Source organism: Sarcophilus harrisii, chromosome 1 (genome assembly GCF_902635505.1).
Source record: "Sarcophilus harrisii chromosome 1, mSarHar1.11, whole genome shotgun sequence".
In the NCBI taxonomy this organism is placed as follows: Eukaryota; Metazoa; Chordata; class Mammalia; order Dasyuromorphia; family Dasyuridae; genus Sarcophilus; species Sarcophilus harrisii.
Window position 1 is genome coordinate 173,476,880 of NC_045426.1, and position 12,955 is coordinate 173,489,834.

Below are 12,955 nucleotides of genomic sequence, written 5' to 3' on the forward strand. Positions count from 1 at the left end.
CAAAAGTTCACATAGTATTTTAATGCTGAATTATTTATAGTTGATAAGTTTTGAAAGGTTGAGTACCTCAATATAGAAGTCAGATTATTGTAATTATATTTCTAGTTTATCAGCCTGAGGAAAAATGGTCTGCATTGTTAAATATTTTTTATAGATTCTGATCAACATTGGTAAAAAGGTCACAAAATCATGCAGGGGCCAGAGAGTTAATATGTGTCAAATTTATTCAAGATCAACAGATAAAGAGCCAAGCTTTAATTCAGTTTTAATGGATCAGTAGATTAATAAATAATTGGTGTCAGTTTAATAGTCACTGACTTTATGATCATCTCCATGAAATCTTCCTTGATTCAACCCTAAGTTGAAAGTAATCTGTAGGTCCTTTTGTGTGTATTTTCCCCATTACTCCTATCATTCTCTATACTTATTCACTTGAATTCCATATCACTCTATCAGACTGCCCTCTTTGAGGGAATGACATTTTAAATCATGGTTTAGTAAATAGAGCACTTGACTTAGAGTCAGAAACATTCCAACAAAATGCTTCTTTGCTAAGAGGGAATTACATTTGACTGACTTCTGTTGCTACTTTGACTTTCATCTCTGCTATGTTCCTTTGGTACATATGGTACCTTATTGATGCATCTGATACCTCAGATGGGATATGTATGAAAAAAATCAGTTAAATGTAACAAGCAGTTATTATGCTCCAACTCAGTGCAAAATATGGCAGTAGGCCCAGAGTATCCACAAGCAAAAAGAGAAGGAGACCCTATCTTCAAGGAAATTATCATATCAGAGGGGATTAAGACATGCACATAGATGGAGAAACAGATAGAAGTGACACTTTCAACTTGACACTCCAAATCTCCTTGTTTCTGGGTTGTACAAATATAGGAAGATATATGTTGTTACTTTCCTATTTCTATGTATTGTGGGGACCAGGTCAAATGCGTGGATGAATGATGTACTGATGTGCTAAGTTTTAGTTTACATCACAAAGAAATATCCACAAAATGTTATGTTAAAAAAAAAAAATTGCTCCTAGCAGGACACAGATCCCTCTCAAAATCTTATTCATTTAAACAATATCCCATCTTCTTTCCATACCATGCACTATATTTTTATTATGGCAATCATATATAATATGATATCCATCAGGATCAGCCAGGACTTGACCGAGGGGATGTTAAGAAATACTTTCATGGGGGTTTTGTTTTTGTGTAGTGTAAGTCTAACCCTTTGTGATCCTATTTTGGGATTTTAGTGGTTAAAATATTGGAATTGTCTGCAATTTCATTCTCCAATGGATTAAGTTAAACAGAGTTAAATGACTTGATTAGGTCTGAACTCAGATTTACATTCAGGTCTCTTTGACTCCAAGATCAGTGTTCTATTTACTGATTTATCTAAGTGCTTCCTTTAAGTCCCACCTAAAATCCCATATTCTACAGAAGATTTTATGAACTCTTATTAATCCTAGTGTCTTTCCTCCATTAATTATTTCCTATTTATCCTGTATATAGCTTGTGTATCTCTATGTATCTATCTACCTATCTTTCTTTCTTTCTATCTATCCTTCTATCTTTCTATCTATCTGTATCCATCTACCTACCTTCTTATGTCTTCCACTATATTGTGAGCTTCTTCAGAGAGGGGACTGGTTTTTGCCTCTTTTTTTTTTTTTTTTTTTTGTATTCCCAGCACTTAGCCCAGTATTTAGCACATAGTAGGAGTTTAATAAATGTTTATTAACTGATTAATTAAATGGACCTGGTGGAAAAGAATGATATTGTCAGAAGAGAAAGTATACCATTTTATTTGCCCTTTAAATCTAGAAGAGAGCTTTCCCACATATAAAAAGAGAAAATAGACCCCAATTCACTCAAGTGGGCATCCTAATACAGCCAGATGAAATATCTTACCACTATTTCAGGGTCAGTGATTGAAGACTCTAATATCCAATGCTGTCCAAGGAGTGAGTCCTGTGGCAAGCATTCTGTGATTATGCTGGGATGATGAGAGGGTGAAGTGGGCTAACGGCATGTAGTACTTTGCTGTTAATTTTGCTAAGAGTCATTGAGGGGCTCATATGTATCTGACAATTACCTGTAATGATGTGCTGTGAAATGGAAAATGCTGAGGGGGCCATTTAAAGAATCATGTCCTGATAATGTTCTTTCAGCAGATCATGTTACTGTATAATAACATACAGGAACAAAAACAACTGTTCATAGGAAGGGCTAGTTCCTCATCAACTTTGAGAATGGAAAATAATCTGAGATTTCCTTTGAAGCAACTTGCAGTTTGGCATTTGGAGCCACTCTGTGGGAGCATGGAAGTTCAGGTTCACAATCATTTCAGCATTTAAAGCTGATGGAGTAGAGAGAATATTGGACACTGATTTCAACCTCTGTAAACCTCAGTTTCCTTATCTGTAAAATCAGGGGATAGAGCTAGATGTCCTCTGGGATCCTTTCCAATTCTATGCCAATGAATGATATTATGACTAAAGAATACAGTGATCTCATCTGGTAGTGCTTATGACATTCCCCCTGTAGTTTCCTACTTGTAAGGAATTTTTAAAGTATTAACTCATTAATCACTGTATTAGTCTTAGAGATAACAAAGATTTGGACCAAATGTGCACCAATTTGGTTAGTTACAATTTTTCCTCCTCCCAAATTCATTAAAGGGGAAGAGAAAAAAACATTTATTATATGCCTTTATTAAGCTCTCTACAAGTATAATTATTATACTTTATCCTCACAACAACTCTGTAAGAAGTAAGAGGTAGGAATTATTCTAATTTTAGAACTAACCCAAGTCCCATATCTCACTGATATCAGACTCTCTATTGGTAGAAATCATTGCCCTGAGCCTGCGTGAGATGACAGAGTATGAGAATGAGGAAAAGGAAGAGTCTTGTCATTTTTTTAGGCTTTCCAATCTTTGGAGGGGGACCCTATGGCTTCCAGTGTTGGGAGAGAAGAGACATAAAATGATAACATCTATTTAGGCCTTGATGGGAGAAATATTTGAGGAAGAAAACAACATGAGGGGAACTGGCAGTTTCCATTATTTCCCTATTCTCTTAGAGATTTCAGAGAATTTTTCCTTTGGATGAGAGCTGACATTCTCATGGTTTAGTTTAGTCACATTACTCCCAATGGGAGAGAGCTCCTTTGCTTTGAATTGTCTGGTATATATTCGTATGTATGCTTTCTCTGACTTTGTTGTGTTATTAATTTGGAATTAATTTCTTATTTATTGTGTGTGTTCATTGCAGAACTGGTATTGGGTGAGAAGGAAATCAAGCCTCAGATACAGAGCTAGGGATTCCCTTTCTCCTATTAATGAATAGGAGTTTAGCTTGAAATGGAAAACTATATGCACTATACTATTAATTTTAAGGGAGCAGATATATATAATTCTATCCTGATACCCTATGTCTCTGAGGAAAAAAAAGATTAGTCAGCCTCTAGTCCCCGATCTTCTTCTTCCCTCCAGGTAGAAACTTTAAGAAAAAAGAGTGAACCTATATAATGCTAACATAATTATAAGAACTCTACAGGTAGCCTTTATAATATATAAATTGATTATGTACTTTCATAAAAGGTAGATACATTAAAACAAAAGGACATTATTTTTGGAATAATGTTCTATATTATTTTTAATTAACAAAATGAAGCCAAATATTTGGGACTAGTAACCTAATCTTGTCTAGGATCTTTAACCTAATTATCCTCTTAGTAGTTTAAATCTGTTCTTAAAACAGTATACCATGCTAGGTAGTTTTATGCTCTTCTTAAATATCCCTTAAAAATATTTTTCCCATATCCTGAAATTTGATCGAGTATATTGTAAAAAGTCTTTGCCTCCTTTTCCTCCTAGAAATTTAAATAGAAGTTGTAGAGAGTGTTTCCTCTCTTTGTTTGGCTGTTCTAATTGTGTGCTGAAATCCCACAGACCATAGCATTTACTAAATCAGATCTCAGAATTATCCCTAGTTAGCAGGTACTCCATTTTCTCCATAATTTACCAATGCTATAAATATGGTTTCCACAGTTAATAGGTGACCATTTACTGAGCTGAACCGCTGTCTCTCTCTAGTACAACAGAGTAACAAGAGACACTTTATACTATATGAAGAAAAGTCCCTTCCCTCCTACCTCCTTAAATTATAAGGTTTTCCTGATTCTTTTTCAGAGTCGATGGGAGAGAATTAACATTCTGGAGAAATGCTGGGAAACTTTACACGGTATCTTCTGGTCCAAAAACATAAATAGTGTGTAAATAACCCTGTGTGTACATGGATATAGCCAAACCCCATGTGAGGTTGCATAATTATACTAAAGCCTTGCCAGCTTTCTAAATACAAAGTAGAGCAATTTTGAAAAACACAGCCCATGTTCATGTGCCATAGATGACCTTAATGGCAGAGCTGGTTTGTTCATTTTCAACCATCTTCATGATCAGTTCTAATTCTTGTAGCCATAAGTATTTTGTAATGATCCTCATATTAAGATCATAAAGCTATGATCAGTTTATAGAGATTTGATGATGTTGGTGAATGGACCATAATACGTTATGAAGAAATTTCAAAATATCTACAAATATTCTTTGGAAACTAGGCTTTGTATAGTAAACCTGGAGTAAGTAGAATACTCTGAGATGAGGTTCTCTGGTTAATTTCAATCTCTGGCTAATATCAATTTCTGATTAACTAATATTGGTTAAAATAATCAATTACAGAAATCCAATGAAAGAAATCAACAACACTCTCAATCAATAATCTAATAAGCATTAAATATTTTTAATGTGCAAGTGAGGTGCTAAGTGCTTGGGATATGAAGAAAAAAAGAAAAAAAAAACAATCCTGCTCTCAAGGATCATTTCAACAAAGGAGACACCATATACAGTCAATACATTTAAGATAAATGTAGAATATATAGAAAGCAGTCTAAAGGGGAAGGCTATGTTAGCTGAAGAGATGAGGTAAATTCAACTTAATCTTAAAGGAAGCCAGGGATTTTATAAAGTGGAAGTTAGGAAGGACAGAATTCCAGATATGGAGGATAACCAGTTTAAAGGCAAAGTGATGGGAGCTGGGGTGTCATGTGTAATAAATAGCAAATAGGACAACATGGAATGGGAATAGTTTGTGGGAAAGAATAATGTGCAGAAAAGACAAGAAAGATAGAAAAGGATCAGAATGTGTAAACATTTGACTGGATAGCAATGCAAAATATTCATTCATTCTTAATAAATACTTAAGTATTTGTTAAGCACATTTGTTAAGTACTGATTGTGAATGAAAGTGTAGTAAATAAAATGTTGGTTTTGGAGGCAGAAATTATCTGAGTTCAAATATTTCTCCTGATACTGTCTGTGTAACATTGGGTAAATAATCGTTCTGAGCCTCAGGCAACTCTTTAAAACTATTTGGTAAATTATAGATGATTTGAATCTGCACCATTGGAAGTAGTTACTACACTAGTGAAATAACAGATCTTTGACTTATTGAATTATGGACAAAACATCACATTATGCTAGGCATTGAGGAAAAAGGAATAATAATTAAGACAATCCTGGTCCACATGAAGCTTAAAATCAATTCAACAGATTTGTAAATTTGACTTTCCTTACTGCTTCTGATAATATAATTATCTCTCAACATTCATGGCTTTCACATTATTGGTTTTGGTGATTTATGGGTTAGTCATAAAAAATTAAATGGGAATTTTTGGAGACTTGCAGTATACTGCAGAAAACTACAGATGACATAAATATGTTAAAAAAAACTAGAAAAATAATGTCATAAATGCATAAATACTGCATATTATTAATCTATTTTACTATTTACTACCATAAGCATACATATACAAATTTATTATAAACAGTTAAATTTTGTTAAAGCTACACACCATCTATGAGAATGCATTTTCTTTATTTTTCCATGATCCATCCAGACAGTCATGTGATTTTATCCAACAATGAGCTTTATGTCTTGTGTTCTTTATAGAAGAAAATCCCTTAAGCAGTTGCTTATATTCATGGTTGCAAAGACTTCATAGTATGCAAGATAGTAATTGTCCTTATGTAGAAATGCAATGTTTTAAGGAAGGTGATGTATTGTTTTAAGTATTTTGTGTTAAAATACTCATGGTCAGAATTATTAAAACTAAAAATTTGAAAAAAACAAAAACAAAACAAAAAACAAACAAAAAAAAAACCCTAAAAATTTGGGGAGGGACCTACAGTTATTAGAATTTTTTCACATTTGAGAGGGTTCTATACCCCTATACCCCATTAATGTCAAAAGACACTTTTATATGCCAGTTTTAACTAATAATTCTAAATACCTTTTACCTTTATTCTTGAGTAATTGAGCAAACTGCCCAACTTTTTCCTTATCCTTTCCTCAAATGTGAGTCTTCTGCAAGATCATATCTTCAGTCTTTTCTTCCATTCTCTCTACAATCTATTAGACACCTATCTCATTTCTATGGTTTCTATTATCACCTTGTGAAATCAGAGAGCAATGAAACTCCTAGCCTTAAATATAATATAGAGCTTTATAGCATTCACTTATGCTGTCAAATCATCTACAAAAATACTAGAGCATATTTTTCTCTTTGCCATAGTTAATTCTAAGGTCTCTTTTCCCCTTGCACACTCATCAATTAAGTAGACCACTGGAAACAGGAAACTTTTCTTTCCAGGTATATTTCCTCCCTCTCCCTCTCCTGCCCATCTATACTGTCTAAATTACAGAGATATTTGTCCCTGTATTTAACTTTTCAAGAAAAAGACTATCCTTTTGCTGTTACTGGTTCTGCAGAGTTCGTGTTCTCTCCTTCATGTGTTGGGCAAAAGCAATATCTCTGAGAAAAGCAATAACTCTTCCCCTCCCTATGTGAATAAATTCCATAGCATGAGTTTCTGTGTCTAAAGAAATTGTTTTGGTTTCTTAACTGTGGTCTTACTGTACCACATAAAGCATTTTAGTCAGAATTTCCCACATGCTTTTTTATAGTTGACTCTCAAGTTTTTTATCTCTATCTCTGGTTTTCTCTCAAACTCCCAAACCACATTTCTTTTTACCTACTAAATCATCTATCTAAAGATCCTACAATATGAGTTTAGCTGTTGCATGGCATGGTGGTGACTCTTTAGTCATTCATATTGGTAGTGTTGCTTACAGGCGTGTTTCTTTTCTTTTTTTCTTCTTCTGAGACAATTGGGGTCAAGTGACTTGCCTAGGGTCACACAACTAGGATGTGTTAAGTGTCAGTTTGTTTTTGAAATCAGGTCATCCTGACTTCAGGGCTGATGCTCTATTTACTACACTATCTAGATGCCCCATAAAGGCATGTTTCTTTTTTTTATTATAGCTTTTTATTTACAAGATAAATGCATGGGTAATTTTTAGCATTGACAATTGCAAAACCTTTTGTTCCAATTTTTCCTCACCTTCCCCTCACCCCCTCCCCCACATGGCAGGTTGACCAATACATGTTAAATATGTTAAAGTATAAATTAAATACAATATATATATACGTGTCCATACAGTTATTTTGCTGTACAAAAAGAATCAGACTTTGAAATGGTGTACAATTAACTTGTGAAGGAAATAAAAAATGCAGGCAGACAAAAATAGAGGGATTGGGAATTCTATGTAATGGTTCATAGTCATCTCCCAGAATTTTTTCGCTGGGTATAGCTGATTCAATTGATTACTGCTCCATTGGAACTGATTTGGTTCATCTCATTGTTGAAGAGGGCCAGGTCCATCAGAATTGATCATCATATAGTTTTGTTGCTGAAGTATAGAATGATCTCCTGGACCCTGCTCATTTCATTCGGCATAAATTCATGTAAGTCTCTCCAGCCCTTTCTGAAATCATCCTGCTGGTCATTTCTTACAGAACAATAATATTCCATAATATTCATATATCACAATTTTTTCAGCCATTCTCCAATTGATGGGCATCCACTCAGTTTCCAATTTCTGGGCACTACAAAGAGGGTTGACACAAGCATTCTTGCACATAAAGGTCCCTTTCTCTTCTTTAAGATCTCTTTGGGATATAAGCCCAGTAGAAACACTGCTGGATCAAAGGGTATGCACAGTTTGATAACTTTTTGAGCATAGTTCTCAATCTCTCTCCAGAATGGCTGGATGTATTCACAATTCCACCAACAATATATCAGTGTCCCAGTTTTTCCACATCCCATCTAGCATTCCACATTTTCTTTCCCTGTCATTATGGCCAATCTGACAGATGTGTAGTGATATCTCAGAGTTGTCTTAATTTGCATTTCTCTGATTAATGATGACTTGGAGCATGTTTTCATATGGCTAGAAATAGTTTCAATTTCTTTGTCTGAGAATTGCCTGTTCATATCCTTTGACTATCAATTGGAGAATGGCTTAATTTCTTATAAATTAGAGTCAATTTTCTATATATTTTGGAAATGAGGTCTTTATCAGAACCTTTAACAGTAAATATCTTGTCCCAGTTTATTGCTTCCTAAAGGCATGTTTCTTGACATGACATTCAACTACCAGTCAACTAGACTGATTTATGTACTACTAACTGGCACTTCAATAGTAGTTATGTTGAAGAAGGGATGGCTCCTAAGGCCAGTCACATCACAACAACACATTCTTAGTATTCTAGAAGTAATCTTTGTATTTTGGAGATACATTTGGACTATTTAATATTGTGACTCCTAAGCCCCTACTGGAGTTTTTTTTTCCATTTATAGAAGGTGTTCACAATTACACTGTTAACTCTTAAAGAAGAAATGTTTACTAAATAACAAGAAAAGAGCAACAACAATAATAGCCTTATATTTATAAGCTTCAAGAGAGAGAAAGACCTCCAAAAATTCTATAAGTGGAGATAATGGCAAAATAGCCACAGCAGTGAGGACTGGTGAGGAGCTGGTCCTGAAAAATGGTCTGCTTGAACTAGCTCAGCAGTGAATCATCCATTAGCCAATGTATTGTGTATTGCAAGTAAAAGAAGAGCCCTTCTATTGGCTGTCATACCCAGAAATAATCTTTAAAGGAAGTAATTGATAGTCATTGCTCTAAGTTTTAATCTTCCCAGGGAATGAACTGGCAGAAGATTTGGGGCCTCTTGTTTTGGAGATTTTTATAGTTAGGTTCTTATATTGTCTCAGTAAAGAACTTTTTGTAAGAGCTAATTGATATTAATTGTTAAAATAAGGGAAGATATTAATTTGGAAGAACATGTTAGATATGAGTTTAAGAATGATAATATTCCAAAGATACCCTAAAGCCTCAAAGTTGATCCTAGAACCCAGATGATAGATGTAGAGTTAAGTTCTGGTCAATGTCAATTGGAAGAATGAGTCCAGAGCCCATGTACTGCTTACATTCATCAATGGAGCTATTTTCTTTTAGATTCTCTGACCTGAGAAATATCACAAACTTTTTTCTTATGTGAATATCTTTTTTCTGCCCTTTTCAGCCAAAAAACATGTGTACATAAGAAATGGTCAGCATCTTATCTCTATATAGTTTCATATAATTTGAAAAATCTCAAGCATCATTTAATCCAAATCTACATTAAAAATGAATGTCATCTTTTAAGTATAATATGTTAAATTTGAAACTATCCTCTTTTTTGACTTCTTTATTCCTTCACTCCTAGTTCAAACAGTTTCCAAATCCAAATGTGAAAGGTCATATTTCATCTGAAATACATAGCATTTAATTCTGGGTTATATTGGATGACTTTTAAGCTCTTGTCTAGTTTTGTAATTCTGAAAGTCAAAGATCATTTTGTTATATTATAGATGTAGGAAGTATGAGCGATAGGAGAAGATATAGATACTAATTGGGTGGGCCATAGCTTAGAAACATTAAGAAAACTAAAACTCCTGACATCAGCAAAGTTTTATGATTTGCTCCTTCCTCCTGAAAGCTAAATATAGCAAAGAAAAACACCCCTCCCTCTTTTTTCCCTTTCTCCTCTCTTTATTCCCCTCTCCCTTTCTCCTTCTTTTTCTTCCCCACTTCTCCCCATCTCAACCCTTCCTTACATCTATTATAGACAATAGGAATGGTAGTGTAACATGAGTCAAAACTACCTGAAGTTTCAGGATAGATATCATTGATTCTCATTTTAGGCTTTGTGGTATCCCAAAAGACTGATTCTGTTACATTGGATGGTACCAAGATATTATGTAACTGGAGGTTTGGGGGCTTTAGAAATGTGAGATTTCACTGCTGAATGTTTGCAAATAAATATATTCTCTTTGAATAGAAAACACTGGACAGATATAATTGCCATTTCATGCTTTAAAAATGCGGTTTTTGAAGAGTATGTACATTTTTTTGGTTACAATAGTAACTTACACTTAGTCTTTTATGACTAAGTAAATCTTTTTTTTCAACTTTTAAGTAACTTACAAGTTTCTCATTGTTCTGATATTAAACTCATACTAACAAGAGGCTAAACTGGTCTAAGGGCATTTAGGTGGGAAAGTAGATAGAGCACTGGGTTGTGGAGTCAGGAAAATTCAATTTTTAAGTTCAAATCTAGCCTCAGATACTTACTAAGATGTGTAATACTAGGCAAATCACTTAACCCCATTTACCTCAGTTCCTTCATCTGTAAAATGAGCAGAAAAATAAAATGGCAAACCTTCCTGCCAAGGAAATCCCAAATGAGGTCACAAAGAGTAGTACATGACCAAAAACCAACTTAATCTGAGCCAGCCTAGCACAGAGAAAACAGTTCTCTTTTTACTTGGCAAATCTTTGTGTAGTGGACTCCTTTTGTTTTACTTCTATATACTTCTTTTGTACCTTTAATCTGATGTGTGTGTGTGTGTGTGTGTGTGTGTGTGTGTGTGTATATGTGTGTGTGTGTGTGTGTGTGTGTATTAGTAGAACTCTTTGAGTGTACCTTTTCTTTGGAAGCTTTTGGTTCTTGTTCCTTTATGGTTTTCAGAATTATTTATTCAGTCCTACTTAATTTGGAAGTGCTCAGTAGCCAGAAACTGAATTCTTTTAAAAACTAAAGCCTGAAAGTGCAAATTGCTTTTAATAAAACAGTCTACTTATATTTTTCTCCTTATTTTTGTTTAGGAGTCTTTGTTTCTGCAACAACATTACTCTGAGTAACTTACCTCATAAAAAAGAAAGCATTTTGAAGAAACATACCTCCTTCTTCTTGGAAGAAAGGTTTTGATTATGGCTGAAAAATCAGCCATATGTTGACAGACATGGCCCATGTTCTCTAAAACTAATCAATAAGTATTTGTTTAGACTCTATTATGTTCCAAGCATTGTGGTAGGCACTGGGGATACAAATTCTAAAGATGAAATAATCCATCCTCTCAAGGAGCTTAAATTGTAACAGGTGAGACAACAAGTATATATTTAATAACTTGAAGAATAAACATAGAGTGATTAAATACCAGGCAGTGAAGGGGAAAGGATACTAGGATTCAGAGGAAGCAGTAAAGACTTCATGCAGAAGATGGTGTTTAAAGAGAGGGCTACCTATAAGACAGAAGTAAGGATGGAGGGCATTTCTCATCATCACCCTCTGATTAGAGAATGGGCTTGAACTCCCAAATTTCCACTTAAAGAAGCAGAAAGCTCCTCATTTTTCACTGAGCTGCATTAAACCAGCATTTTCCTGCCCCTTTATCATTTCTTACTCTACTTTTTTAGCTTCCTCATGTGTTGTCTTCCCTCATTGTATTGTAAACTCCTGAGGACAGGAATTACCTTTCTTTTTTTCATGATTGTATCCCCAGTCCTTAGCATAGTTGCTGGCATATAGTAGACACTTAATAAATGTTTATTGATTGATTCCAGAAATATAAGATATGTTGTACAAAGACAAGAGATAGAATAGATATTGTTTTAAGAAATAGAGATAACTAATTAGGTTGGATTGTAGAATGTTTGAGTGAGAGTAAGAGAGTAAAATTCAAGAAGCCTAGAAAAATAGATTGAGAGCAGGTTGTAAAGGGCTTTGAAACCTTAATGTAAGAGTTTATTTGCTATCTATTTTTTATTTTGCAAGCTAAGAATGATTTTTACATCTTTTAATATAGTAAAAGCTTATTTAAAATATAAAAGTCATTATTAGCTCAAGGGCAATAAAAATAGTCACCCAGAGGCCATACTATATTGACTCCTAGTCTAGGTGATAGGTGATGAAATAATGTGCTGGCTTCACTGAAGAAAGAATGAGTCATGTGTGAAAGTTGTACATGTAGAAATAGCAAAACCACTGGTGGTAAATTAAGTTAGCAGAACCAAATTTTTGAACTCAATTCTTCCTAATTCAAGGCCCAGCATTCTATCTGCTGACCCATCGAACTGCCATGTCTAAAACAAAACTTATTATCTTGTCCCTACCTTCCCTTCTTTTAAATTTCCCTTTTACTATCAAGGGCAACAGTAATGTTTACTGTTTCAGTCATTCTTTACTCCTCCTCTTTCACTCCATATATTCAATTAGTTGTTAGATCTTGTAAGTTCTATAATCACATTTCTGATCTTTGTGCTTTCCTCTTCACTCACTCAATCTCCATTTTCCTACAGATATTCACTTAGAGCATTACAGTAGTCTCCTGTTTGGTACCCCTATCGCTGCCCTTTTTCTACTCCATTCTCTATGTAATAGCCAAATTGTTTTTTATTATAAAGAATTATTAATTTTTTATCCCATCCTAAACTGGGTCCCATAACTAGAAATGTCTTGAACTCTTGAATTAGGTTATCCTTATCTTTTTTAATGTATTGTCATCCCCAAATAAATTCTTTCAGGTTGATTTCAGAAAGACTTACATGAACTGAAGCTGAGTGAAATATGTAGAACCAAGAGAACATTATACATTGTATACAATAACAAACAATTGTGATGGACTTTCTTTTCTCATCATTGAGGTGATT